Consider the following 16091-nt stretch of genomic DNA (forward strand, 5'->3'; position numbering starts at 1 on the left):
GAGACTGAAGAAAGAGAAATTAAGGAGTCAATCCCATTTACAATTCCACCCAGAAGCATAAGATACCTAGGAATAAACCTAACCAAAGAGGTAAAGGATCCATGCCCTAAAAACTATAGAACACTTCTGAAAGAAATTGAGGAAGACACAAAGAGATGGAAGAATATTCCATGCTCATGGATTGGAAGGGGTTAATATTGTGACAATGTCAATGCTACCCAGGGCAATTTCCACATTTAATGCAATCCCTATCAAAATTCCATGGACTTTCTTCAGAGATTTGGAACAAATCATCTTAAGATTTGTGTGGAATCAGAAGAGACCCTGAATAGCGAGGGGAATATGAAAAAAGAAAACCATATCTGGGGGCATCACAATGCCAGATTTCAGGTTTCTACTACAAAGCTGTGGTCATCAAGACAGGGTGGTACTGGCACAAAAACAGACACATAGATCAATGGAACAGAATAGAGAATCCAGATGTGGACCCTCAACTTTATGGTCAACTAATATTGGACAAAGGAGGAAAGACTATCCACTGAAACAAAGACAATAAATGGTGCTGGGAAAATTGGACATCCACATGCAGTAGAACGAAACTGGACCATTCTCTTACACCATACACAAAGATAAACTCAAAATGGATGAAAGATCTAAATGTGAGACAAGATTCCATCAAAATCCTAGAGGATAACCCAGGCAACACCCTTTTTGAACTTGGCCATAGTAACTTCTTGCAAGATACATCCATGAAGGCAAGAGAAACAAAAGCAAAAATGAACTATTGGGACTGCATCAAGATAAGAAGCTTGTACACAGCAAAAGAAACAGTCAACAAAACTAAAAGAGAGCCTACAGAATGGGAGAAGATATTTGCAAATGACGTATCAGATAAAGGGTAGTTTCCAAGATCTATAAAGAACGTATTCAACTCAACACCCAGGAAACAAACAATCCAATCATGAAATGGGCAAAAGACATGAACAGAAATCTCACAGAGGAAGACATAGACATGGCCAACAAGCACATGAGAAAATGCTCTGCATCACTGGCCATCAGGGAACTACAAATCAAAACCACAATGAGATACCACCTCACACCAGTGAGAATGGGGGAAAATTAACAAGGCAGGAAACCACAAATGTTGGAGAGGATGCAGAGAAAAGGGAACCCTCTTACACTGTTGGTGGGAATGTGAACTGGTGAAGCCACTCTGGAAAACTGTGTGGAGGTTCCTCAAAGAGTTAAAAATAGATCTGCCCTATGACCCAGCAATTGCACTGCTGGGGATTTAACCCAAAGATACAGATGCAATGAATCGGCAGGACACCTGCACCGCGATGTGTATAGCAGCAATGTCCACAATATCCAAACTGTGGAAGGAGCCTCGTTGTCCATCGAAAAATGAATGGATAAAGAAGATGTGGTCTGTGTATACAATGGAATATTAGCCATTAGAAACGACAAATACCCACCATTCACTTCGACGTGGATGGAACTGGAGGGTATTATGCTGAGTGACGTAAGTCAATCAGAGAAGGCGAAAAATTATATGGTCTCATTCATTTGGGGAATATAAAAAATAGTTAAAGGGGAAAGGAGAGAAAATGAGTGGGAAATATCAGAAAGGGAGACATAACATGAGAGACTCCTAACTCTGGGAATCAAAGAAGGGGTGGTGGAAAGGGAGGTGGGCAGGGGGTGGGGGTGAATGGGTGACCGGCACTGAGGGGGGCACTTGATGGGATGAGGACTGGGTTTTTTTTTAAATTTTTATTTATTTATGATAGTCACAGAGAGAGAGAGAGAGAGAGAGAGGCAGAGACACAGGCAGAGGGAGAAGCAGGCTCCATGCACCGGGAGCCCGACGTGGGATTCGATCCCGGGTCTCCAGGATCGCGCCCTGGGCCAAAGGCAAGTGCCAAACCACTGCGCCACCCAGGGATCCCCCGAGGACTGGGTTTTATGCTATATGTTGGCAAATTGAACTCCAATAAGAAAGAAAGAAAGAAAGAAAGAAAGAAAGAAAGAAAGAAAGAAAGAAAAGAAAGAACGAGAAAGAAAGAAAGAAAAGAAGAAAGATAGAAAGAAAGAAGAAAGAAAGAAAGAAAGAAAGAAAGAAAGAAAGAAGAAAGAAAGAAAGAAAAAAAGAAAGAAAGAAAGAAGAAAAAGAAAGAAAGAAAGAAAGAAAGAGAAAGAAGAAAGGAAGAAAGAGAAAGAAAGAAAGAAAGAAAAGAAGAAAGAGAAAGAAAGAAAGAAAGAAAGAAGAAAGAAAAAGAAAGAAAGAAAGAAAGAAGAAGAAAAAGAAAGAAGAAAGAAAGAAAGAAAGAAAGAAAGAAAGAAAGAAAGAAAGAAAGAAAGAAAGAAAGGGGACAGAATGGGAATGAGGAATCTCACAGAATGAAGCAGCACCATATACCACTTGGTCCTGGGTGCATGCTGGTCATATTTTAGAAGGTATTAACTCTGCCATTGTAGAACAAAATGTAGAACTGCCATTGTAGAACAAAACGAGGCAGAGATACCAAAAAACACAAACAAAACAGAAATACATATCCTGTATATCTCCCAAAATTAAGTTGAGTATGTTGAAGGGAATCGAAAAGTGGAAAATATATCTATGATAATTGTAATTATCGAAATATGAAATTGTAGAAATATGAAAGTCAAAAAGGAAGAATCTTAAACATGAAGAGGTGGTAAAATATTGCAGTTAAGTTGGGAAAAGAGAAAAAAATTTGGAAATTTACAGTCTGATATAAAAACGAGTTGTACTGGAAAAAAGAAGAAAAAAAATTGGAGGGGTACCCTCTATTTCTATATACTGTAAATCCCTGGATCTTTCCAGCGCTGCGTGGTGAAGAACTTGCTCTTCCCCTGTCCTTCCAGCTGGTCTTCTGGGGGAAGGGCCTGCTGTGCTGATGCTCAGGTGTGTGTACCTGGTAGAGCTGACCCGCCCCCTGCTGGTTGCGGGGGGTGCAGTTGCCCGCTGGGGCCTCTGTTGCCTGGTGGCCCCGCCTCTCCCAGGCACAGGGCGACACAATTGCAGTGGCCAGCTATCCAGCTGTGGAGTCAGCTCCTGGCTAGTAACTAACGCAGTCTCCCAGTCTGCACTGGCCTAGATGCTCCCGGGCGGCGCCGGTGCGCTGATCTGCACAACTTGGGGGTGCCCAGCGGCAGGAGAGTCCTCGCTGTCCTGTGCCCACCCCGCTTCCGCCTGTCAGGGGTGGGGAGCGCAGGATCAGGGGCTGCGTCCCCTCGGTGCCCTGGGATCCCGTGCCTGTGCTGCTGGAATCATGCTCCCAGGACGCGGCTCCGAAGGCAGCAGGGCGCAGCCCCCTCGGTCCAGAACCACCCACTGACCAACCGGCTTCTCCCCGTGCCCCGCCTGGGGCGCGCTCCAGCCCTTGACCGAGATCGGCCCATGGAGTGCGGCGCGCTCTCCTCCAGGGCAGCACTTCCTCTATTAGTGACTCCGGGAGACTGGAGGCTCCCCTGCCCCTCCTGCGATTCTGCCCGGTTTCCCTGCTAAGTGCCTTTTCATCCGGGAAGAATCCGGTGCGGATTTTTTAAAGTTCCCGCTTCTCCGGGGCTGGGCTTTCCTGTCCCAGAGGCTTTCTCCGCTGGCCTTAGCCAGGCTTCTCATGGTGCCCCTCCCCCACTTGATTCTTTTTTATTTTTATTTTTTCTGCCTTCCTACCTTGTTAGAAGCGAAAACCCTTCTCCCTGTAGCGTTCTGGCTGTTCTCTCTTTAAATCTCACATCCAATTTGTAGGTGTTCAGGATGGCTTGAAAGTTATCTAAGTAAGTTGGTGGGGCCAGGTGACTTGGGGACCCTACTCCTCCACCATCTTTCTGGTGGTGGCCTCCCACTGACTACATTTTTTAAAGGAAAAACCGTGCTTTTTTCCATACTCTCCTCACAGAGACCCACCAACTGTTTGCTGTTTCCTTACACTTCACAACTGTTTTGTGTGTAAGCCCTTTGGAATGTGCTGGAGTTACTGCCTGCCATGTGGCTATTCCAAATGTTTCTGTTACTTTACCCTTATTTCAGACTTCATATACAGTTGTTCCTTGAACAGCTAGGAGGTTGGGGGATCAACTCCCCCCAGCTAGGTCAAAAATCCATCTACGACTTTTGACTCTCCAAAAACTTAACTGCTAATAGCTTACTGTTGACTGGAATCCTTACTGATAACACAACCAGTTGGCTAACACATATTTTGTATGTCTATATATATATATATATATATATATATATATGCACACACTGTACCCCTACAAGAAAGTAAGCTAGAGAAAAGAAAATCATAAGAGAAAATACATTTATGATATTGTGTTGTAAAGCATAAATCTGCTTATAAATGGACCTGTGTGGTTCAAACCCATGTTGCTCAAGGGTTTTGCAGAAAGAGCTCATTGTAGCTATGCATGGCAGCATCATCCTGTCTGCTGGAGCCAGTTCCTCTGAGTGAGCCCAGAGAAACTCCTGTATCTAAGACTCAGCAACCTCAGAGAAAGCAAGGAGCTGGTGACTATGTGGTCAGAGTCCCTTTTTGAAGAAAATTGGAAGAACACCATGTTATACAGTAGGCCACAGAATCTCTTGGATTTATAGCTACAAGTACCTGGGTCCCAGGCCTCCTGACTCTGGTTGGCCTCCTGTGCAAGAGTGGTGCATTTGGAAATGGCTCCTGGGGCATTAGGCTGGTCGCAAAACTCAGGGGGAAGTAAGAATGGGTAGTTATGTGGCTTGTTTTGCTTTGCCTTTTGCCTTTGTTTTCCTCTGGCTGCCAGAGCTTTCCTCTCTATGCCCTTGTTCCCAAGGGTTTCCCCATTAGGACTCCATCTTGTTTGTGTGGCCCTGACAAAGTGGTTTGGGGTCTATAATTGCCTTTCTCAGGGATCTTCTCCAAACCTCCAGCTACAGACCCCACAGATTCACCTCATGAGCCCCCTGTGAGGACGTTGGTGACAGGTAACTGTACGCAGGTCAGCCCATGGGTGGGTTGGTCATTGCTGGTCTTCAGTCTCGGGACCCCCCAGGCCAAGAGGGTTCTGGGCCCCCCTTCCCAGCCCCATCCAAAAAGACACCCAGCAGTCCCCTTTTAGATGGGGTGGGTGGCAAGTGCCCAGGATGAGTGTTTTCTGTTCTCTTGAGGACATGGACCATGGCACACCTATCCTAGTTCTACATAGAAAACCTCTCCCTCCTGCGGCTGTGGTCATGACTCAGGTGAAATCTTCCCCTTGGCATATTCATCGGGGTTTCTATTAACTATATTTTATGATGCTTTGACAAAATAGGGGCCGTGTGGACCTGGTGAGGGCCTCTCCTAGGGTGAGCTAATCCCTTGAGATAGCAATCAATAGTTTTGATATGCAGACCAACCAATCTAAAGTCCACACCTCCCACCACCTCCTTTATCAAACTCTCACACCCCCATTCAGTATTCTCTTTGCCCCAAATCACCCCAAGTCCAGATACTGGACAACTAAGGGCCACCCTTCTAGTCCAGAGCCCACCAAAATTATTCAAACTATCCAATCTAAAGTTATACACATAAATAAATAAATAAATATTTGTTTGAACTCAAAAAAAAAAAATAAAGTTATACACAGCATACTCATCCTACCTCTCCCAATCCTTCTCATAAAGCCAGAATAATGACTGTGGATCATGTTTTCCCCTCATTCTCTCTGCTCCTGACCAACCTGGGTGTTTCCTTATGTGGCCCTGAGTGTTATGGCATGTCCCCTCCTCTTGGGAGCATAGGTAATAAACTCCTCTTTCAAGGACCTTGTCTCCATATCTGTAATCTTAACATACCTGATTAAAGCAAATCTCAGGAATATTTTAAGACATCTAGTTGATTTAAAAAAAAAGACATCTAGTTGAGGGGAAAGGCCTGAGTCATGGGCTCCTCTCAAGTCCAGGCTTCCCTACCTGGAGAGAGTCATTTGGAGCTGAAGGAGGTGGGGATTATTGGGAATTAACATTCTTGGGATTCATGTAAAGGCAGGACAGGGGCAGAGAACCCAACATTACCTTTGAATTTTCATACTGACCATTCAGGCTAGATTGTATTACGCTCATGGAAGTTACTCAAGGCTTCCTTTATGGCCCAGTGGGTAACTTATTCTGCAGTGTTCCATGTGTAGCTATTATGTGCACTATCCGGTGTCAAGTAAATAAATTTATTAGTAACATTTATTTATTTATTTATTTTTATAAATTTATTTTTTATTGGTGTTCAATTTGCCAACATATAGAATAACACCCAGTGCTCATCCCATCAAGTGCCCACCTCAGTGCCCGTCACCCAGTCACCCCCACCCCCCGCCCACCTTCCCTTCCACCACCCCTAGTTCGTTTCCCAGAGTTAGGAGTCTTTCATGTTCTGTCTCCCTTTCTGATATTTCCCACTCATTTTTTCTCCTTTCCCCTTTATTCCCTTTCACTATTTTTTATATTCCCCAAATGAATGAGACCATATAATGTTTGTCCTTCTCCGATTGACTTATTTCACTCAGCATAATACCCTCCAGTTCCATCCACGTCGAAGCAAATGGTGGGTATTTGTCCTTTCTAATGGCTGAATAATATTCCATTTATTTTTTTAAATACAGAGTGCTTTACAAATTTCCATGTCGTCCTCGCACAAGGGCCATGCTAATCTTCTCTGTATCATTCCAATTTTAGTATATGTGCTGCTGAAGCGAGCACTTGTTAATAATATTGTTTAAATCTAATTCATCTAACTGAATTTTTGTTTGCCTGTTTTAGCTACCACTCAGTGAGATGTGTTAAAATTTCCTGTTATGATAGTGGATTTGTCCACTTCTCCATTTACTTCTGCCGGTTTTAACTTTTAATATCCTGTATGCTATTCCAGTGTGTGGGATTTCCCCCCACACATGCAAGCAAGTCTCCTACAGAAGCTGGGTGTCCTATAATTTAACTCAATTTTGACACTATCTAACTGCAGATAGCATCAGATTCCACAGGTTGAGGGCTCAGTCCCACAGGACTGCCCTCTACTTCAGATGCCAATCTCAAGTCCAAGTTGTTACATGTGCTTCTGACTGGCTGTAAGTCAGAGGTTCCCACAACCCCTTCCCTTGGGTTTGATTAATTTGCTGGAGTGCCTCACAGAACCCAAGAAATCCATTTCCTCACTAGATTATTGGTTTATTACAAAGGATATTAAAGAATAGGAATCAATAGCCAGATGAAGAGATACATGGAGTGAGGCTCCAAACGCAGAGGCTTCTGTCCCAGTAGAATTTGGGGCATGACACGGTGGCACAAGGATGCATTCTTTCTTACTAATCTGGAAGCTCTGAACCCAGTCCTTTTTTTTTCCTTCAGACATCAGAGTTTATTGTTTGTTTAGTCCAAACACATTCAGAATGGAAACACAAAGAATACTTTTCCACCTGAAATAATTAAACTAGATTCTACTAGCATATAATGTTTAACACACTAGAGCAATAAAGATGGTAATCCATTGCCTTCTGCTTCTTACTAAAGCCAAGATGGTAAAGTCAATTCGGTCGCAATAGTGTCACCATCAAAAAAGGTCAGCAAATAGCAGTAATGGTCAGTGAATATTTTTACTTTGGCTCACTGAAAAGGGGACAAAATGTTAAAAGTCCACAGTCCTGCAGATGAACAATCACCATGGAGGTTTCATTACATAGTCATGATAAATCATTGGCCATTGGCGACTGGACTCAATCTCCAGTCCCTCTCCCCTCCCCAGAGGTCAGAGGGGTGGGACTGACTGTTTTAACCCTCTAATCACATGGTTGGTTCTCCTGGCAACCAGCCCTCAACCTTAGAAGTTTTCCAAAAGTCATCTCACTGACATAACAAAAGACAGGCTTATCATTCTCATCACAGAGAATCCCAAGAAAGAAAGAAAATTACATTGGTGAATATGTAAACAAGTTTAACTGAGTGTTAACTGTATAATATGTGACAATAATGTTTTCTGGGATTTAAATATAGAGAAAATTAAAATGCTGTTTTAATTTACCCTCCCCAAATTGTAAATTATACAGTTAACACTCAGTTAAACTTGTTCACATATTCATCAATGTAATTTTCTTTCTTTTCCATATCCGTCTTTCCACCTGGGGTCATATTTCTTCTGCCTGAAGAAGAAACTTTGCTATTTCCTTTAACTTGAGACTTTGAGTGCCAAATTTGCCTATTTGTTACATTAAAATGACTCCTTTCCTTTTGTGAAAGACATTTCTTTCTAGGTGTGGAATTCTAGGTTTGCAATTATTTTCCTTCTGCACTTGGAAGATATAAGCTCATTCTCTTTTAGATTCCATTGTTTCTGTTGAAAGATGAGATTCCAGTCTGATTGCTGCCTCTTTGAGGATGACCTGCCTTTTCTTCCTCTCTCTCTTTCTTCCTCTCTGAGTACTGTCTATCTCTGGATGTCAACAGTGTTACTGTGATAGGCCTAGGTTTGGTTTTCCTCATACCCCTCTAGGCTGGACAAACACAGAAGTTCGTGAATCTACAACTTGATGTCTTTTGTCACTTTTTAAACTTCTCAACTATCATTTCTTTAAATATATCTTCTGTATTGCTCCCTTTCTTTTTGGGGGGAACAACTGAACGTGCGTTAATGTTATTTGCTATAACACCTTCAACTCTTGCCCCTTCTCTTTTCAAATCTTCCATCATTTTGTCTCACCAGGCTTAATCCTGGATATTTCTTCAGACTTGCTGTTCATTTATATACTTCTCCATTCAGGTGGGGAACTTGCCTTTGACTCTTGAAACATAACATCACACAGTCAGAGCAGATTCTATTATTAGCTTAGAGATCAGGTTGGAGGAGGGAGTAATAGTCATTAATTAACTTGTGCCAGGTCACCCAACCTGGAAATGGCAGAGCAGGAACTAAGATCTCAGAATGGACTCTCTGCCCAACCCTTCTTCCTGTGCTTGTTCTCTCCTGGCCTGAGAATTCTTGCAACCGCTCATCTCCCAGGAGGCAGATGCACAGTGGAATTTTCCAAACTTTTAAGCATGCTGCTTGCTATATTTATTTTTAGATGAAAAGGGTCAATGATATTTCTTCATTATCCATAAATGCTATCCATAAACAGGACTTTGCTCTGTTATTTGGGTCATTGGTATATTTTCTACTTTGATTTGTTTTTAATTTTGTTTCTTTTATACTCTTCTTCCTGATTTCAGAGTATATTGATAGACATACTTCCTTTCAAAGAGGAGCTGGATACCTGGGTGTTTCCCAAGGAATTATGAAAACCAGTATAAGCATGACATTTCTGGCATTCATCCTTCATGCATCTGCGAACAAGATGGAGAAACAACAATGAATGATACTTATGTGGATCCCCGAATAAGAGTGTTAAGAAAAAAAATTCAGCTGAGTAAGATTTAAAGATCTACTGGATTTATTCAACAATCCGTGAATTGGGCAGCCTCCCATCCAGCAAATGGAAAGAAACTCCTAAGAGCTGTACAAAACAGAAGACTTTTATAGGCAGAAGGAGGCAGGACAAGGAAATTACTAGCAAATAGTGGATTGTTTAAGACAAGGTCACCTTCCTTTTAGGGGATGGCAGGGATCTATTAAGCATATTACATCATTAGTACTGACCAGGAGATTCTAGACTGACTAGATTAGATTATGTTTGTGATGCAGACTGAAACTAAAAATAGGTTATGTATTCAGTCTCGGTTTGGTGACATGGGCTTAGTTCAAGTGACTCCATTTGGGGTCCATGGGCACAAGGTTTGTTGGTGGTGGTGGTTTGTTTTGGTGTTGGTGTTGTTGTTTTATTTTGTTTTGTTTCTACAATGGTAAGTGATCAGTCATCACAGTTGACATGTACTAGCCAGTGGCATACATAACCCTGTGTAGTTAACTATATCCTCATTTTCTACATGACAGAGCCTAGGAATTAATTACTGGTCAAGCAGTCCTAATGGTAGTCCTGGTATCTGTGGGAAAAAATGTAGAAATCATTTTTTAGAATTCATGGAGTCCTTCTTTCTCTCCACATCCCTACAGCACCCACTAGGCCAACTGACTCTACCATAGGAGAATCCAATGGCATTATTAAAGCCTTGCCTATGCTAAGAGAATTCCTCCAGGGAGGGAAATAGGGGAGCACTGTTGGGATGGAACCATGGGAGCTGGTTCAGGATCACAGCAAGTGTCCTTGCAAATGTATGCAATGTGCAAGAGAGACAGGTCAGGGGCAGTTGTGTTGGTCTTGTGTAGAGATGCTAGGTTACTTTGCTAGGATAGATGGGTTCTGTAATGTATCCTTTTTTTTCTTCTTTTACTAGAAGATATAAGCCTTGGTCATCTAAGGGCAGGTCCACAGAAGTGATATAAAGAGATTAGAGTAGAGGATGGCTAAAGGCAAAGGAGATGGAACAGCTTTCCACTGGATGGAACAACATTCCACTGGATGCCTGAGTTTGGCTCAAGGTGAATGTGGGAGATGGGGGTTAAATCTCTGGAGACCTTGTCTAAATGGCAAGTAGCATCTTCACAAGGTGGGATCTCCTGGAAATTTATAAAAGGAAGATCATGTCTAATATCTTAAGTGTTTATTTGGAGGAGAGCTCTGAAGGAGAGAAAGGGGATTTAAAAAATCCATATTTGGCACAAACGTAAGAAATTATGTCCATGGTCCCTTTTATAGCAGTTTCTTTTCAAGATCAGTAGATGGTTGGAAGAGGATCTGTTCTCCAGCCTTAATTCCGTGTTGTCACTCTTCTCTGCTATCCTTATACCCCCTAGATGCCCTATGGGAGAAAGTATAATACATGGCTACTGAATTCAATCCTGAGCCATTGCAGTGTCCCCTTCACCACTGGTGATGTATGAGAGAATGGTGAAGCAAGAGAAATGGGCACAGGGAAGGGGAAGAGTTGGTTCTCCAAGACTTTTTCTGTTGCTTGTGCTGCCTGTGATTCCACTATGTGAAAACACAGACCTAGTTCTTTGTCCAGGATGCTGACACTGACTGCTCATTGAAGGGTATTGGCTATAAGATGTGTAATGAAGAGAACCAGAAGGTGCATGCTGAGGACATGGCCAGGGGTTGGTCTTCTCCTTTAGAATGAGAGTCTTGGGGAAGGAGGACAGGCCAGAGGTTGGTTGTCTTATTTAGAATGAGAGTTCCTGGTGCTTACCCTACCCTTCCTTTCTATCTATAGATACCTTTTGTCAGTCCTTCTGATGTACCCTACTTGGTGTGGTATAAGTTGGAGCCAGAAGAAATGGAGCCGATAAAAGTAATGCAGGATCAAGGCCCTTTGTGAGCCAACATCCAGACCTACCTCTTCTTCCTCCAGTCCCTAATTTCTCTACCCCCACCAGAGCTTCACAGTGGCTCTCTCCATCTCTCTCTGCAGGTGACCATGAACAAACACTATGATGTCTCCCAGCAAGTCCTTGACCTCCAGAGGCTCTGCTTTGACCCAGGTACAGTTGACAACAGTAATTCTAGGGCATGTGAGGGCACAGGGATCTACTTGGAAGGAAGACTGAGGGATGGTAATGTGGGGAGAGGTTGGTACTGGCTCTGGACCCTTCTCAGCCTTCTGGTTGCCTCCTTTTGGCTTCCCAAAGATTTGGTGGGTGGGACATGATACTGATATAATCCTGAATCGGGGAAATTGCATGGCTGCCACCCCGCAGATCATTGAAGAGAATTTCCCTGAGGTAAGACCCTAGGCCCAGTGCTGTCCTTATGGTAGAGGATGGAACCCATGGGCTGGAGGGAAGATTTGTCTCTGAGGCCATACATAGTAGCCATCACTCTAACTCTTCTTCACCAAAAGCTGTTGTCCTTGAACCTGTGCAGCCACAGGCCATACAGCACTAGATGGCCTATATGACATTATATAGGTCTCCACAGTCAAGATCCTGAACATCTCCAAAAATGAGATGGAAAGAGGGAGCCAGATCAAAGTTGGGGTTGACAGTGTGTGGTAGTACTCATTTGAGAGATGACAGAAAGTGGTAGAAGGTACCTATGTGGAAAGGTGGGGGCTGGGGGTATAGGGGTGCACATGTCTCTCTTTCCTTGGGATTCCTTTTACAATTCCCTCCTCATATTTCTCAGCAGAAGTTAGCCTGAAAGTTGAACAAAGCGAAGGGGCTGAAGGTTGTAGAGCTGTGGCCAGAAGGGAATCCATGTCAACTTTCCTGGGGACCTCTGACCCTGGGAGCCTGAGTTACCCAGCAGTGCCTGTCTGCGGGAGGTAGCAGCCATGCGGAGGACCACATGCTCTGTCTTCTCTTCTTTCTGTGTCCCTCACCTGTGCCTAGAGGTCTCCTTTCCTTCTTCTGACCTGCTTACCTGTTTGCCTGGTCTGGGGTCTCTTTCTTACCATCTTCTGCTCTCTCAGCTTTCTCTAACATGTTGCTATGTTCTGGATGTTTGTGTCCCCCATCCCACCCTGTTTATTTGTTGAAATCCTGACACCCAAAGATGACAGTATCAGGAGGTGGGTTTTTGCGAAATGCTTAGGTCATGAGGATGCAACACTCCTGAATGGGATGAGTGCCCTTATATAAGAGGGTCCAGAGAGATCCCTAACCCTTTCTACCATGTGAGGACATAACAAGAAAGTGCCAGGTATGAACCAGGAAGAGGGCCCTCATCAGAAAGCAACCATGCTGCTGCCTTGATCTAGACTTTAAGCCTACGGAATGGATAGCAGTAAGTTTCTGTCATTTACCAGACACCTAGTTGGTAGTATTTTTTTATAGCAGCCTGAATAGACTAAGACTCATGCCTTCCCATGGGTGTGTTCTAGGAAGCAGGAATCCCGCTCCTTTCCAGGAGCAGAGTGAACACCTTGAGCCAGGTGCTGGTGTCCTGGACTGAGAAGGGTCCTCCAGCCCAGGGTTTCATGCTGAGACAGGCCTTCCTACTCCCTTCTGAGACACGGCTTCCCTCCCTTGTTCTGAGAGGGAGCCTCCTTTTCTTGAACCAGATGTATCCCACCCCCAATCTCAGGTGGCCTTAATGGCTTTCCTGCCCCATGCTGAGGGCTGAGGTCCTGTTCCTTTGGCTGAATGCCAGGAGCTGGGCCCTCCTTGGGAGACACCAGGGTTCCCTGAGTCAGGGGGCCCAGAAGTGGGTGACTGCCAGTGAGCAGAGGGCTTTCCTGGGGCAGGGATGGAAGGCAAAGGGCAGAGGTGCTTGAGGAGAATGAAGGACAGGCCTCTCAGAGGAACTTCCCCCTCCCCTCCCTCCACACATCTCATCAACCTGACTGGTCCTTCACGGGAACCCTGGTGAGCCTGACATGGATATAATCCCTCAGGCGAGGAACCAACTGAGATAATCACAGGTGCACAGGGGCCATCAGGAGAGAAGGCAGTGGTCATAAGAGGAGACCACAGACCCTCAGCCCTATGCTGACCTGGGGCTTGACCCTTTACTCCTTCTGGGACAGGTCTCCTGCCCCCGTGGTTGCCTTGTTCTCCATGCCCAGCTCAGATTGAGCTCACGCAGGTGACAAAGTTTCAACCAGCATCCAATGGGCCCCCAGCCCAACACATGCATGTTTTCCATTCCTACCTTGGGTGCTAGGGCCAGCCAGGGCAGATGAAGGAAAAGGCTGCAGCCATGAGGCCATTTCCTCCTTCTCTCTTCCTTCCTGACCCCACCACCATGGTAGAGCTTCTTTCCCTTCCCTTTGCTTTGCTTTCTCTTCATTCTTTGTCTCTACTCCCCTGTATCTCTCTTACGTCTCCCCTCCTACCTTTACCCTGTCTTCTGTCTTCACCCCCCTCCCTCTCTGCCTCCTGGGCCTTGTCTCACTCATCTCCCTGCCCCAGCATCCTGGGCCATCCCAGGATGGGCGGTGGGGGTCATGGTCCTGCAGAATGCTGGACCCCTAGTGAGGTAGCAGAGCCCTGGGCTCCCACCCCATTCCCTCTTCTCTCTTGAGCCTTTGGTAGGGACTTGAGGGAAGGGAGGGAGGCAGAGACGTGAAGACAGCCCTGGAGTCTGGGTTCCAAATGTTGCTTCTGGTGGTATTGGAGAAAGGAGTCAGGACTGTCTAGGTGGATGCTACATAGGGGAAAGGAAATGGAGGAGAGAGAGGAAGAATATGAGGGGTGCAGAAGACATGGGAGGGAAGGAGAAAAGGAGAAAATGTGCTTTTCCTCTGGGTCAGTCCACGGGGGAGGTGTGCAGGGCCCTGGTGTCTTGGACATGTGGTGTAGGTGGGACACACCCGGCTGTGTGCCCATGCCTGTCTAACCTGCACATCCTGGGTGTTAGGGACACAGGTTGTGGAGTGATGGCTCTCACCCCAAATCCTTACTTTCTGAACTTGGCCCATTACTTAACCTCTCATTTTCCTCATTTGCAAAAGGGGCCTAATAATGCCCATCTCTTGGGCTGCTATAAAAGTTGAATCAGGGATCCCTGGGTGGCGCAGCGGTTTGGCGCCTGCCTTTGGCCCAGGGCGCGATCCTGGAGACCTGGGATTGAATCCCACGTCGGGCTCCCGGTGCATGGAGCCTGCTTCTCCCTCTGCCTGTGTCTCTGCCTCTCTCTCTCTCTCTGTGACTATCATAAATAAATAAAAATTAAAAAAAAAAAAGTTGAATCAAACGACCTTGTGAAGTGACTGTCACAGGGTCTGTACATAGTAACAATCCCTGTCACTGGAAGCAGATCGTTCCTATTGTTGCCCTCCCCTTTCCTGACACCTTGATTCCCAGAGAACAATTGTCTTCTTCAGCATGAGTATCATCATAAGACCCTGATGGGGAATGCTCTGTGATGGTGTCAAGCATATGTAATTCGAAGGGGTATTGTTGTTTGTTGTTGAAGTGGAAAGAAAGTCTTAGGGTTCCGTTCATAACTTCTTCCCATACCCCCTCCCAACCCAGTTTCATTGATATATAAGTGACATTCACCTTTTTGTAAGTTTATCTGTACCTTCATCCAGACCTTCACTGCTACCCCGGCCAGCAATTCCAGGTGAATGCTGTGTTGTGGGTGGAACTCCCACAACCCTTTAAGGTTATGGGGAATGTGGTTCTTCAGTCCTCGGTGTTTTCTCAATATTGTGGAAAGCCAACAGGTAGATCCAAGGAGTCTAGCCTAGTGGTTAAGGGCATGGGGGTATAGAATAGGAATATGGGTTCTTTCCCAGACCCCAAAACATACCAGCTGTGTGACTTTGGTCAAGACATTGCTGTGACTCAGTGTCTTCCTCTGAAAATGGAGGTTAGACAGTCCAGTCCTTAGGCCATTTTATGGAGTAAATGAGACTATAAAACCATCCCTGGGGTGCAGGTAAACCTCCTAATCTAGCGAACCTGGTTGATAATCTCTCCAAAGGTGGTCTCTGGGAGGGGTAGAGGTACCAACCAAAGAGTCTGGGGGCAGGCACAGTAAGGATATGGAAGGAACTTGGTTGCTGAGTGGCAATGGGAGCAGGATCGTTGTTGGAGGACTGGGGTTGTCCAGCTGTCCAGCTGTCCCGGGGTTCATGTTTCTCCAGTGTATGCATCATGAATAACATGCTATTGTGAGGGACACCAGCCCCAAGGAGACCCAGAGCACTTCCTCTATCCCAGATTCCCACACCCTCTTGCAGCTCCTTTCCCACCCTCTCCCAGGAGCAGCAGGAAGGACGCAGGCTTTCTCTACTACCCAGTCTGGGACGAACTTCCAGTGGTCTCAGAAGTGAGTGTTGGGTGTGCATGGAGATAGGAGGTTGCTGGGAGGAACCAAGGAGGGAATAATGGGAACTTGCAGGTAATTTGTTTTGCTTGTTGATCTCACTCATCATCCTGAACATTTCTGTCTCCATACACATTAAATTACCTAGTTGTTTTGAACGGGTGTATATTATATTATGAATTCTTTGGGTCTCATTTCTTTATTGACAGACATTTTGGTTTCAGGAGTTTTCCCAGTACTCATTGTGCCACAGGGCTCTTTCCAGTGCATATGTTGTGGTAAATGTGGAGCCATGTTTGCTTTGCGTAGATTGGGAAATGGCACTGTGCAGTCAGACTGTCACCACTTTGGTCCTAATG

The 16091-nt window shown here is 45.0% G+C and overlaps 1 non-coding gene across 1 annotated transcript; it reads right to left on the minus strand.

The window, feature by feature from the left end:
* Window positions 1-6623: 6623 nt before the first annotated feature.
* On the minus strand, window positions 6624-6730 carry LOC112911549 (U6 spliceosomal RNA). The gene has a single exon (XR_003233386.1). It is a non-coding gene; the product is annotated as a U6 spliceosomal RNA (small nuclear RNA).
* Between the last annotated feature and the right edge of the window lie 9361 nt (window positions 6731-16091).

The sequence above is a fragment of the Vulpes vulpes genome, chromosome X, assembly GCF_048418805.1.
Source record: "Vulpes vulpes isolate BD-2025 chromosome X, VulVul3, whole genome shotgun sequence".
Classification (NCBI taxonomy): domain Eukaryota; kingdom Metazoa; phylum Chordata; class Mammalia; order Carnivora; family Canidae; genus Vulpes; species Vulpes vulpes.